Source organism: Zingiber officinale, chromosome 1B (genome assembly GCF_018446385.1).
Source record: "Zingiber officinale cultivar Zhangliang chromosome 1B, Zo_v1.1, whole genome shotgun sequence".
Classification (NCBI taxonomy): domain Eukaryota; kingdom Viridiplantae; phylum Streptophyta; class Magnoliopsida; order Zingiberales; family Zingiberaceae; genus Zingiber; species Zingiber officinale.
Window position 1 is genome coordinate 29788025 of NC_055986.1, and position 15612 is coordinate 29803636.

Below are 15612 nucleotides of genomic sequence, written 5' to 3' on the forward strand. Positions count from 1 at the left end.
ATCCTGCTCGTCCAACGGTACGCCGGATCTCGAAGTTGTCAACGTATACAACTCTCTAGTGATATCCACATGAACAAGAAGTGTTCTCTAACACTCAAGGATGGAGAAGAGAGCACCACAAGTGTGCTAGCACTTCTTGGGCTCTCGGGTAGGATTTAAAAGAGAGAAAAGAGAGAAGCAAAAAGGAATCTTATACACTCACTAGTAGTATCCTCCTTTGTGACCTTCACTTTCCCTTATTCTCTTGGAACACAACTCACACACCTTCTCAATTTCTTGAAACCCACGGCAACAACAAGAGAAGGAGGAAGAAAAAACCCAAGGAAGAAGATAACATTCATCACACATAATTGCCACAAAATAAAAACCCCCTCTTCACATTAGTGTGGCCGGCCACACAATGTAACCCCCTCATTTAATGTGGCCGGCCACATTAAGTGGTATAAGATGTGTAACCTCCATGAGGTGGCACACCATTATGAGGTGGAAATGATGTGGCAAGGTTAGTCATGCCATGTAGGATGAGTCAACCTTCATGATGTGGCAATACATCAAGTCAAACTTGATGTTTCAACTTTTATTTAGTCAAGTCAAAATTGACCAATTATCTTCCTTGTTGAGTTAAATCCAACCTTTGATTCAAGTCAATTTGAATTTAATGAATCTCAATCCATTAATATAAATTGACTCAATGAATCAAATTTAAATTAGACTCATTCAACAATTGAATCTAATTGAGTCTAACTCAATAAGTCTAATTTGAATCCAATCTTTGGTGCATCATATGAACCTAATCCAATTGGTTCATCATATGAACCCAATCTCCATCCACTTGTTCTTTGTGTGTGACCCAATAGGTTCTTGTAACGTTGGCAATATTTCTAAACTCCTTTAGAAACATAAGCAATGAGCGGCATCTAGCAATACATCATTGCTACCCAAGTTACAAGAATGTTGAGATCCAACATCACCTTGTGACTACTAATTGTGACTCCTCACAATATGTGACATTGTCCTTCTATCCTAGACATCTAGATTGATCAATGTGAGGCATAGACCGTGTCATCCTCTAATCAATCTAAATCTTGAACTCCAAGTAGACTCACTCGATCAAATGAGCTCAACATCTCATGTTGACTCATTTGGGCATGGCCATGCACTTCGTGGTCTAACTCTATCATGAATACCGATGTCGCTCTCATCATATGGGAGGGATAGATCCCATCTACATCACTCACATCCCTCTGCATAATTCGTTATATACCCAGTAATCGCCTTTATAGTCCACCCAGTTACGGGTGACGTTTGACGATACCAAAGTACATAACTCCTTATGTAGGGAACCATGGTGACTTCAGGTCTAAGGACCAATAGTCATACTAATAGTCACATGAGAAAGTATATGACACTCATATAACGATCCATGATACTTTCTCATGGCGGGTCATTCAATATACATTCTCCAATGCATACCCATGTGTCAACTTGATATCTCTATATCCATGACTTGTGAGATCAAGTCATCAAGTTGACCTACATGCTAGTCTTATTGTATTAACATTGTCCCTGAATGTTAATACTCGACTATGAATGATTTAGAGTAGTGTTCCCTATATCATCTCACTATCGATTCAACCAATCGATTGATATAGGTAAGAACCTTCTACTCAAGGACGTTATTATACTTAGTTTATTTGGCACCAATACAAGTAAGTATAATAACCAAACAAATGCCTTTATTAATATAAGAATATGATACAATAAGTCCATAATACAATCATCAAATGATTGACTCTAGGGCTCTAGCTAACAGTGCTGCCCCTGACCCCGCAAGGGGTTTCGTTCCGCGATTGAGCCCGAAAATCGCTAAACGGGACCGCCGGGAATTTTTACTCATAAAAATTTTAAAAATTGTAAGAAAAATTACAGAAATTTATAGAAATTACATAATTTAGAATTATTTATTATTTTGTGATGGTCATGGCCCAAAAGACCCAATTAGATTGGAAATTGTGTTGTAATTCATAATACGACTTGAGTGCCATCGTGTGATTGTGCGTGTTGTATATTTGATACGCGACCTTCGCGTCGTGCCTTTCTATTTATTTATTCTTGTTGTAAATTAGTTTAGACTCGAATGTAACTCGAGTTTCACCATTTTAATGTACAAAAATGGAGCGGTGGAAGGTCCACTCGAGACGGAGTTACGAGGAGGGCGTGAGCAACACAAGGTGGTCAAAGGAAGCAGCTTGAGAAGCTGTTGACCTTAGGTTGACCATCCGATCTTCTCATTGGCTTGAGAAGATCGTAGTAGGGCCATGACTAATCACAAAATATTTAATTAATTGCTTGTGTGTGTGTATATGTGATGCATGCTAGAATAGTAATTAATTAGCGCCTTGACGATTAGATTAGATCTAAATCGCGTACATGATGCACCCTAACGATTAGATTAGATCTAAATCGCGTATATGATACACCTCGTCGATTAGATTAGATCTCAATCGCGTCAACTCGAAATGCCTACCATGCCGTGATACCCATCACTATCTCGATCGCATGTTGTTGTTGAATCTGCCAAAGCAGAGCAACACATACTATCTTGGTAGGGTGCGGAGGGACAATCTTGGTCTCTCCTATCAACGCATGGGTAAGTACAACTCAATTAGATTGAGTAACTAGTTAACTCAATTGGATTGAGTTTAACTATAGGCATTATCCAATAGTTGGAAGATAGGATAAAATCACGTTTATATTAACTCTTGGGCATATTAGCCAAAGCTAACTCGAGTTTTAATATAAATGCGGATCTTGATCCTATAAACAAGAGTTGCATAGAGATGTAATTGGTAAATTAGTTACCTACCGATCATACTAAGTCTTGGGCGATTCAGCCAAAGCTAACTCAAGGCGTAGTATGATGTGGATCTTGTCCCACACGAATTATAGATAGTTGGTTAGAATCTAGTTAGTGTGGTTTGACCACATCACTCACTTGATTCTACAAAAATTCTATAATTCAGTGGGAGCATCATTTAATTAAAGGCCTAATTAGATGATTAATAGAATATTATATTTATTTTTCTGCATTTTCTGTTGTAGATAACCATGACGTCAAATACGAACTCTTTCTCCCTGCGTTCCGTCCTTAAGAAGGACAAGCTCAACGGAGCTAATTTCCTGGACTGGTACAGAAATATGAGAATAGTTCTCACTCAGGAAAGAAAACTGTACGTCCTGGAGCAGCCCATTCCTGAGGCACCTCCTGCCACTGCCACGCGAGCTGATCGTGATGCTTACAAGAAGCATCAAGATGACGCATTAGATGTGTCATGTCTTATGCTCGCAACCATGAACTCTAAGCTTCAGAAGCAACATGAGTTAATGACTGCTTATGATATGGTTGAACATCTTCGTCAACTATATCAAGGACAAGCAGGGCACTGGAAGAGGAACTGCACAGGATACCTGGAAGATCTTAAGAAGAAAAGAAATAAGATTTCTACTTCAGGTATACATGTTATAGAAGTCAACCTCTATATTTCTTCATCGTGGGTATTAGATACCGGATGTGCTTCTCACAATTGTACTAATGTACAAGCACTGAGAAAAAGCAGAGCATTTGTAACACCCACTAAGCTTTTAAGGTAAGCATATGAATGAGGGATTTTGCCTTAGAAAAATAATAAGAAGTGAGTTGAAGCAAAAAGAAATAAAATGAAATAAAAAGGAGAGGAGGTCAAGGATTGAACCTTGAACCTTGAACCTCTTATATTATAATTTATAGAATTAATTAGAAGAAACCAATTGGGATAGAGAGAAGATATTGATAGCAAGGAAAGGGAATGCATGATAAAGATAGGAGTAAAGATCTAAGAAGAGAAAGCAAGAAAAGAGCAAGAGAAAGGCAACTTGCCTTCCTCCCTTTTTCTCTCTTTTTCCCTCTCTTGCCATGACATTAAAGGGAGAATGAAGGGGATTCATTCCCCCTTGTTCTCATCATAAATGATGAGAATAAATTAGAAAATAAAATAAATAAAAGAAAATAGAAAATGGGTTAAAGGAGAAGGAAAGCAAAAACCAATTTTGCTACCTCTTCCCCCATAATATAAAAAAAAAGATGATGTAAAGGGAAAATTCTATTTTTCTCTCATTTTCCCTCATCCTCCCTCTCCCTCACCGAACCCTCAGTCCCCTCTCCTCCATCTTCGGCCCCAAGCCAAGGTTTTCTCCTAAGAAAGCCTAAGATACAAGGATGACTTAGCAAGGGAATCAAGGGAAGGGAACTAGAAGAAAAGGCTACTTCTTCCATCACCACACCTTAGATCCACAAGCGAAAAGGATGTAAGCTTCCCCTCACCTGTGGTACAAGGCGTTTTATGTGCTTTTCAGATTTTATGAGGATTAGAAAACCTAGAATAGAATTTAAGAAAAAATTTGGCCAAAGAAGAGTTTTCAAATCTAGGAAGGTTTAAACAAATCCTCATTTCATGATATTTTTCTATGCTATGTAGGAAGGTTTTCCTTCATGTTTTTATACCTATATGATGCTTGGTCAGAGGAGTACCTAACCCTAGAATTTCGGCCAAAAATATTTTAAAAAGGTTAGGGAAATCATTGTTTAACCAAACTAGTACAAGATTCCCTCCATGAATTACTAAGGGTCTTTTATTGGTTTTTCTTGCTTGAAAGTTACTTGGAACCAAAAGAAATCCACTCATATGTTTCGGCCAAGAAAAGAGCTTAGGGTTAGGAAGACCTTTAAATTTAAGTAACCATGTTTACATGATAGAATATAGAGTTCTCTTAAAGAATTGCATGTTGAATATTGCTAGAAATTCATGAACTCTTCATTAAGATTTTCGGCCATGATAAGATGGATAGCTTAGAAAAGCTTAAACAAAATTTTAACATGCTCAAGACCTCTGTGATGTTAAGATATGAAAGTTGTTTAATGCTCTCATGCTTAATTAGGGTATAGAGAATTTAGTTACATGATATATGACATGTAAGATCACAAGGGTCCTAGCTTGTTTATGAACCAAATTTGTATATGATGTTCTTAGTAATTTTTGCCATGAAACTTACTTAGGTTTTCCATGCTTTAGGCCACTTAAAACCTAGTTTAGAGATTGGTAGGTTTCGGCCATGAGGAAAAATAAAAGAAAAAGGAAAGAAACCTAGGAAGCCTAAGACACAATTCACATGTATGTTTATTATGCTTGTCTTTATACATGCTATGAAACTTGTATGACTTCCTATGCTTTTAGGCTATTTGAAGCAAATTTAAACACTGATGAGTCTTGGCCAAGTAGGGTTTAAATGACCTAGAGGCCTTAGAATTGAAACCAATTGTGTTAAAAATGCTTCTTATGGAAATATGATAATATGTTGATTGTGTCACATGCTTGTATAAATTTTCCATGACCTAAATGGACCATTGTATGTTTCGGCCATGAAGGGATAGATGCCCTAGAAACCCTAGAACAAAAATTAAATATGCTCATGTCACTCCACATGAAATATGATAAGTAGAAAGCCAAAGTTCTCATGCTATATGTTGTTTAATGACCTAAAATGAGGCTAGGGTAAGTTTTGGCCATACCCATTGTATGATGCCTTATTATGAATTTATACATGATGTTAGTTCAAGTTCACATGCTTGTATGCTTGCTTTTGGCCCTAATGAATACTTGTTAAATTTCGGCCATGACATATGTTAAGGGCTTGAAGAACTTAGGAACTAGCTCAAATATGCTTACTATGTTACTTGGGAAAAAAATGCTATAAATATGGTTTAAGGTTTCCGTGCTTTCATGACATTTGGTACCTTGTTTCACACCTGATAGGGTTCGACCACATGAAGTTTAGGGACTTGGAGAACTTAGAAACCAAGTTAATCATGCTTATAATGCTTCCTATGAAATTGATGTGATGATAATTTAGGTTCCACATGCTTGGAGGTTGTTTTTACCTAAATTGAGATCTAAGGGGGTTCGGCCATGATAAGAACCCAAGAGATTAGGAAGCTTAGAACCCAAGCTAACTATGTTACCATGTTTCTTATGATAGTATAATCACATGATACACCCTTATGCTTAAACATGTATGCTTGTGATTTATACTTTTCATGATATGCTATGTGGATAGAAATATGCATGCTTTGATGATATGCTATGTGCTTAAAATATGCATGCTTTCATGATATGCTATGTGGATAGAAATATGCATGCTTTGATGATATGCTATGTGCTTAAAATATGCATGCTTTCATGATATGCTATGTGGATAGAAATATGCATGCTTTGATGATATGCTATGTGCTTAAAATATGCATGCTTTCATGATATGCTATGTGGATAGAAATATGCATGCTTTGATGATATGCTATGTGCTAAAAATATGCATGCTTTCATGATATGCTATGTGGATAGAAATATGCATGCTTTGATGATATGCTATGTGGATAGAAATATGCATGCTTTGATGATATGCTATGTGCCTAAAATATGCATGCTCTCATGATATGCTATGTGGTGAAAATATGCATACTTTTATGACATGATGTATGCCTAAGTGATGCATACTTTTTATGACATGATGTATGCCTAAGTGATGCATACTATTTATGATATGATGTATGCCTAAGTGATGCATACTTTTTATGACATGATGTATGCCTAAGTGATGCATACTATTTATGATATGATGTATGCCTAAGTGATGCATACTTTTTATGACATGATGTATGCCTAAGTGATGCATACTTTTTATGACATGATGTATGCCTAAGTGATGCATACTTTTATGACATAATGTATGCCTAAGTGATGCATACTTCTATGATATGCTATGTGACTAAATGATGCATTTTTATACATGCTACTTTACTTTATAAGGCTTGTACCAAGGGTGGGCTCCTAATTAGCCCCTAGGCCTTTGGCTGTGTGATCCAGGCTAGTAAAAACAAAGGGATGGGCTCCTTAGTACGCCCCTAGGTCTATGGCTGTGTGATCCGGACCTAGTTCCTAGTATGATTCAAGACTTGCTACCTTGGATATACTTAGGAAGCGCGCATATCTACGTGATTTATCTATGTGTGGTACAAGCGGGGGCCCTGATTATGTTGATATTATGTTCAAGTATATATGTAAGAAGAAATGGTTTTAAAGATCATGAGACATACACATATTTTTCAGATACATGTTTTCAAAATCATATTGCATATACCTTATGATCATGTTGTGATGATGCTATGATTTATGATATGCCATGATTAGATATGATCATGTTATGTTTCATGCTATGCTTTAAGAGCTTGATATGCCATGCCACCTTATGATGATACTATGATATGCCATGATTAGATATGATTATGTTATGTTTCATGCTATGCTTTAAGAGATGATATACCATGACTAGTTATGATTTTGTTATGTTGCATGATATGCTTAAAGAGTATGATATGTTATGCCATGACTAGTTGAGATCATGTTATGTTGAGACATTCTTTGATCATGTGATGATTTTCGGTTTTAGTGAGTAGGAAAGGAACTTACTGAGCCATGAGTGCTCATAGCTTACTTTCCTTGTACCACAGATAAAGGAAAAAGCTGGATGAGCTAAAGGAGCAACAGGAGAGGCAAGGAGATGTGTGTGGCAGTGGCTAGGCAACTAAATAAGAACCTGCTTTAAAAACTTTTAAAGAACTATGCTTTGGTATCATGAATTGTAGTACCGTATGTGTGACCTGATATTATGTTTCTATTAATTTTGATATCATGTTATTGATGCCATGATAGTGTAGTTCGGATTTGATGAAAAGAAAAACAAAAGAAAAGTTTTTTATTAAACTAAGAAAATTATTTTAAGTCTTCCGCTGTTTTAAAAAGGAAAATTTGTACATGGAGTATCGTAGCCCCGTCCCTTAGGGTTAGCAGGGAGGGTGGGCGTTACAGGTTGGTATCAGAGCGAGGTTTTGCCAGCTCACTACACACACATCAAGCCTCCGACCTGCCGCTCCAAGTAAGAATGCTTATGCTTAATTTTCTTGTTATATGCTTATGCTTAGTTTCATGTTATATGACTTATGCTTTATTTTTCTTCCTTGTTATATTGCCTATGTTTTATTTTTTTTGCTATGTTGCTTATGCTTTATTTCCTGTTGTTATATTGTTTGTCACTCTATTCCTTATTTTTCCTCATGCTGCTTATGCTTTAGTTTCATGTTTTACTTGCTTATGTTTGATGCTTTATTCTATGCTTTTAGTTATAATTTAGATTAGGATTACATATTAGTAGGTTAGGAATAATACCAGAACAAATAGATAGAAACAAAACAGTACGTTAGATTGGCTAAAAACGATAACCACTTACACTAGTCTATTTGCCATTATTTAGATCAACATGGTTAGGACACGCAATGCCCGAACCGAGGGGACAGTGACTCCACCAGACCTGACACAGGTAGTCGTAGACCTCCAGCATCAGATCACAGAACAATAGCAGCTGATCACTACCTTAATGGGTCAGCAAGGCAACCCGGTTACCCCACCGGTAAATCAGAATACACTACCGGTTATACCTACAGCCGCGCCAGTACCCCCGGCAGCCCCTATTCCGATGGTCCGACAAGAGGCCTATCTGATTCAGTGGCAAAGGCTTAAGCCGGAAGCATTCTCGGGAAACTGCGAACCATGGGATGCACAGGCCTGGCTTAAGACCGTGGAGAGCATAATGGAACTACTGGACTGGCCTGAACACGAGAAGGTCAAATGCGCGTCGTTCTGCCTTACCGGAGATGCCCGGATGTGGTGGGACCGAGTAAAAGTGAAAAGACAAATAAACCAGATGCAGTGGACGGATTTTGAGACAGAGTTCTTAGAAGAATTCTTCCATATGCAAGTGACCAACAAGCACTATGACGAGTTCACTGAGTTCCGGCAAGGTGATCTGTCAGTCAACGAAGCCGTCAAGAAGTTCAACCGCCTAGCGCGTCTGTGCCCAGAACTGGTCAGCACTGAAAGAGAAAGGGTTCGATTAATGTTAAAGATGCTCCGACCCGAGATCGCTCTGAACGTAGCCGGCGGAGTTAATAGACCGCAGACTGCAGAGGAGCTAATCAGCAGTGCCCTAATTACCGAGCACTACCAGAAAGCAATGAACAAGGGCAAGAACCAAGCACTGACCGGAGGACAAAAATCGCACAATACCAGAACCAACTGGAAAGGAAACTCAGGTGGAAAGAGGAAACAGTGGAACAACACAAAAGGTGGTCCGGCCAATAAGCAAACCAAGTACCCTCAGTGTGCCACATGTGGAAAGATGCATTCGGGAGTATGTCTCCTAAGTACCAGAAAGTGCTACAACTGCAGAAAGGAAGGTCATTTGGCAAGAAATTGCCCTACTCAGTCTCAGGCACTACCTCTGCAGAACAACCAGAATATGAGTACCCCTGCACAACTGCACCAGATGCATACTGCCATAGAAGGGACTTCAATCAGCCAAGGAAGATTGGAGGCCCCTCCCACTATGACGAACGCCAGAGTCTACTCACTTACCAAGGAAGACGTGGCGAATGCCTCTACTGTTGTCACAGGTCAGCTACTTATTTACAATCAGTATGCTGTAGTATTATTTGATACCGGGGCAACACACTCGTTCGTCTCAACACCTTTTATGAAGAAGCTAGATATACCACTCCGAACTCTAGAGGACACATTCTTAACAAACTTACCATCCGGGGAGATTATGCCATCGGACCATATGCTGCAAGCAGTACTCATTCGGATCGTAAACAGAGAACTCTACTGCAATCTGATAGTACTTGATATGCAGGATTATGACATAATATTGGGCATGGATTTCCTTAGCAAATACGGCGCTTCAATCGAGTGCCGCAAAAGGAAAGTGATTTTCCGACCCGAAAATGAACCAGAGTTTGAGTTTTACGTGAACCGAAAGGAACGGAGAAGTTATTGTCATCTATTAAAGCACAAAGGATGTTAGATAAAGGATGTATGGGGTTTCTAGCACATGTGGTTGATACCAATCAAGTCAAAGACCCGAAGCTAGAGGATGTCAGGGTAGTATGCAACTATCCAAAAGTATTTCCTGATGAACTACCAGGGTTGGCCCCTGATGAGAGATAGAATTCGAGATCAAATTGATTCCTGGTACTCAGCCGATCTCAAAGGCACCTTATCGTATGGCTCCGGCTGAATTAAAGGAGCTTCAGGAACAGTTATCCGAATTACTCGACAAGGGACTTATTCGTCCTAGTCACTCTCCATGGGGAGCTCCAGTGCTGTTCGTAAAGAAGAAGGATGGGTCTATGCGAATGTGTATAGACTACCGAGCGCTGAATAATGTGACGATCAAGAACCGGTACCCACTCCCACGGATCGATGACCTGTTCGATCAACTGAAGGGTGCGACCGTTTTCTCAAAGATAGACCTACGATCCGGTTATCATCAAGTGAAGGTGAAACCAGATGATATACCAAAAACAGCATTTCGAACCCGATATGGACACTATGAGTTCATAGTTATGCCTTTCGGAGTAACCAATGCTCCTGCAGTATTTATGGACCTAATGAATTGAGTATTTACGGTATATCTTGATAAATTTGTAATAATCTTCATTGATGATATACTTATCTACTCGAGAACCCCAGAAGAACATGCTGAACACCTGAATACTGTACTACAGATCCTTCAAGAGAAACAACTATATGCAAAATTCTCCAAATGCGAGTTTTGGCTTGACCGGGTAATATTCCTAAGTCATGTCATCTCCAAAGATGGAGTTATGGTGGATCCAAGCAAAATTGAAGCTGTAAATAACTGGAACAGACCAAGGAATGCCAGCGAAGTCAGGAGTTTTCTCGGGCTAGCAGGTTATTACAGGAAATTCGTAGAGAATTTCTCCAAAATCGCAGCCCCTATGACAACCCTCACCAAGAAAAATACAAAGTATGAATGGACAGAAGCTTGCGAGAAGAGTTTCGCGGAATTAAAAAGGAGACTGACCAGTGCTCCGATTCTTACTCTCCCGGAAACCAACAGAGGCTTCGATATGTACAGCGATGCTTCCATCACAGGACTTGGAGCTGTACTCATGCAAGATGGCAAAGTCATTGCCTACGCTTCTAGACAACTTAAAGAGCATGAGAAGAATTATCCCATTCACGACTTAGAACTAGCAGCCGTGGTCTTCGCTCTCAAAATATGGAGACATTATTTATATGGAGCTTAGTGTAAGATTTATACCGACCATCAGAGTCTGAAATATTTCTTCATGCAAAAAGACCTGAATATGAGGCAACGCCGATGGCTCGAGCTAGTTAAAGATTACGACTGCGAGATTCTTTATCACCCAGGAAAGGCGAATAAAGTGGCCGATGCACTCAGCCGAAAGTTCAGTGCCACCTGATGTAACTATTTTAAAGTTCGAGGATGAACTTTTTATGAGGTACGGGGTACTGTAACACCCACTAAGCTTTTAAGGTAAGCATATGAATGTGGGATTTTGCCTTAGAAAAATAATAAGAAGTGAGTTGAAGCAAAAAGAAATAAAATGAAATAAAAAGGAGAGGAGGTCAAGGATTGAACCTTGAACCTCTTATATTATAATTTATAGAATTAATTAGAACAAACCAATTGGGATAGAGAGAAGATATTGATAGCAAGGAAAGGGAATGCATGATAAAGATAGGAGTAAAGATCTAAGAAGAGAAAGCAAGAAAAGAGCAAGAGAAAGGCAACTTGCCTTCCTCCCTTTTTCTCTCTTTTTCCCTCTCTTGCCGTGACATTAAAGGGAGAATGAAGGGGATTCATTCCCCCTTGTTCTCATCATAAATGATGAGAATAAATTAGAAAATAAAATAAATAAAATAAAATAGAAAATGGTTTAAAGGAGAAGGAAAGCAAAAACAAATTTTGCTACCTCTTCCCCCTTAATATAAAAAAAAAAGATGATGTAAAGGGAAAATTCTATTTTTCTCTCATTTTCCCTCATCCTCCCTCTCCCTCACCGAACCCTCAGTCCCCTCTCCTCCATCTTCGGCCCCAAGCCAAGGTTTTCTCCTAAGAAAGCCTAAGATACAAGGATGACTTAGCAAGGGAATCAAGGGAAGGGAACTAGAAGAAGAGGCTACTTCTTCCATCACCACACCTTAGATCCACAAGCGAAAAGGATGTAAGCTTCCCCTCACCTGTGGTACAAGGCGTTTTATGTGCTTTTCGGATTTTATGAGGATTAGAAAACCTAGAATAGAATTTAAGAAAAAATTCGGCCAAAGAAGAGTTTTCAAATCTAGGAAGGTTTAAACAAGTCCTCATTTCATGATATTTTTCTATGCTATGTAGGAAGGTTTTCCTTCATGTTTTATACCTATATGATGCTTGGTCAGAGGAGTACCTAACCCTAGAATTTTGGCCAAAAATATTTTAAAAAGGTTAGGGAAATCATTGTTTAACCAAACTAGTACAAGATTCCCTCCATGAATTACTAAGGGTCTTTTATTGGTTTTTCTTGCTTGAAAGTTACTTGGAACCAAAAGAAATCCACTCATATGTTTCGGCCAAGAAAAGAGCTTAGGGTTAGGAAGACCTTTAAATTTAAGTAACCATATTTACATGATATAATATAGAGTTCTCTTAAAGAATTGCATGTTGAATATTGCTAGAAATTCATGAACTCTTCATTAAGATTTTTGGCCATGATAAGATGGATAGCTCAGAAAAGCTTAAACAAAATTTTAACATGCTCAAGACCTCTGTGATGTTAAGATATGAAAGTTGTTTAATGCTCTCATGCTTAATTAGGGTATAGAGAATTTAGTTACATGATATATGACATGTAAGATCACAAGGGTCCTAGCTTGTTTATGAACCAAATTTGTATATGATGTTCTTAGTAATTTTTTCCATGAAACTTACTTAGGTTTTCCATGCTTTAGGCCACTTAAAACCTAGTTTAGAGATTGGTAGGTTTCGGCCATGAGGAAAAATAAAAGAAAAGGAAAGAAACCTAGGAAGCCTAAGACACAATTCACATGAATGTTTATTATGCTTGTCTTTATACATGCTATGAAACTTGTATGACTTCCTATGCTTTTAGGCTATTTGAAGAAAATTTAAACACTGATGAGTCTCAGCCAAGTAGGGTTTAAATGACCTAGAGGCCTTAGAATTGAAACCAATTGTGTTAAAAATCCTTCTTATGGAAATATAATAATATGTTGATTGTGTCACATGCTTGTATAATTTTTCCATGACCTAAATGGACCATTGTATGTTTCGGCCATGAAGGGATAGATGCCCTAGAAACCCTAGAACAAAAATTAAATATGCTCATGTCACTCCACATGAAATATGATAAGTAGAAAGCCAAAGTTCTCATGCTATATGTTGTTTAATGACCTAAAATGAGGCTAGGGTAAGTTTCGGCCATACCCATTGTATGATGCCTTATTATGAATTTATACATGATGTTAGTTCAAGTTCACATGCTTGTATGCTTGCTTTTGGCCCTAATGAATACTTGTTAAATTTCGGCCATGACATATGTTAAGGGCTTGAAGAACTTAGGAACTAGCTCAAATATGCTTACTATGTTACTTGGAAAAAAAATGCTATAAATATGGTTTAAGGTTTCCATGCTTTCATGACATTTGGTACCTTGTTTCACACCTGATAGGGTTCGGCCACATGAAGTTTAGGGACTTGGAGAACTTAGAAACCAAGTTAATCATGCTTATAATGCTTCCTATGAAATTGATGTGATGATAATTTAGGTTCCACATGCTTGGAGGTTGTTTTTACCTAAATTGAGATCTAAGGGGGGGGGGGGGTTCGACCATGATAAGAACCCAAGGGATTAGGAAGCTTAGAACCCAAGCTAACTATGTTACCATGTTTCTTATGATAGTATAATCACATGATACACCCTTATGCTTAAACATGTATGCTTGTGATTTATACTTTTCATGATATGCTATGTGGATAGAAATATGCATGCTTTGATGATATGCTATGTGCTTAAAATATGCATGCTTTCATGATATGCTATGTGGATAGAAATATGCATGCTTTGATGATATGCTATGTGCTTAAAATATGCATGCTTTCATGATATGCTATGTGGATAGAAATATGCATGCTTTGATGATATGCTATGTGCTTAAAATATGCATGCTTTCATGATATGCTATGTGGATAGAAAAATACATGCTTTGATGATATCCTATGTGCCTAAAATATGCATGCTCTCATGATATGCTATGTGGTGAAAATATGCATGCTTTTATGATATGATGTATGCCTAAGTGATGCATACTTTTTATGACATGATATATGCCTAAGTGATGCATACTATTTATGATATGATGTATGCCTAAGTGATGCATACTTTTTATGACATGATGTATGCCTAAGTGATGCATACTATTTATGATATGATGTATGCCTAAGTGATGCATACTTTTATGACATAATGTATGCCTAAGTGATGCATACTTCTATGATATGCTATGTGACTAAATGATGCATTTTTATACATGCTACTTTACTTTGTAAGGCTTGTACCAAGGGTGGGCTCCTAATCAGCCCCTAGGCCTTTGGCTGTGTGATCCAGGCTAGTAAAAACAAAGGGATGGGCTCCTTAGTACGCCCCTAGGTCTATGGCTGTGTGATCCGGACCTAGTTCCTAGTATGATTCAAGACTTGCTACCTTGGATATACTTAGAAAGCGCGCATATCTACGTGATTTATCTATGTGTGGTACAAGCGGGGGCCCTGATTATGTTGATATTATGTTCAAGTATATATGTCAGGAGAAATGATTTTAAAGATCATGAGACATACACATGTTTTTCGGATACATGTTTTCAAAATCATATTGCATATACCTTATGATCATGTTGTGATGATGCTATGATTTATGATATGCCATGATTAGATATGATCATGTTATGTTTCATGCTATGCTTTAAGAGCTTGATATGCCATGCCACCTTATGATGATACTATGATATGCCATGATTAGATATGATTATGTTATGTTTCATGCTATGCTTTAAGAGATGATATACCATGACTAGTTATGATTTTGTTATGTTGCATGATATGCTTAAAGAGTATGATATGTTATGCCATGACTAGTTGAGATCATGTTATGTTGAGACATTCTTTGATCATGTGATGATTTTCGGTTTTAGTGAGTAGGAAAGGAACTTACTGAGCCATGAGTGCTCATAGCTTACTTTCCTTGTATCACAGATAAAGGAAAAAGCTGGATGAGCTAAAGGAGCAGCAGGAGAGGCAAGGAGATGTGTGTGGCAGTGGCTAGGAAACTAAATCAGAACCTGCTTTAAAAACTTTTAAAGAACTATGCTTTGGTATCATGAATTGTAGTACCGTATGTGTGACCTGATATTATGTTTCTATTAATTTTGATATCATGTTATTGATGCCATGATAGTGTAGTTCGGATTTGATGAAAAGAAAAACAAAAGAAAAGTTTTTTATTAAACTAAGAAAATTATTTTAAGTCTTCCGCTGTTTTAAAAAGAAAAATTTGTACATGGAGTATCGTAGCCCCGTCCCTTA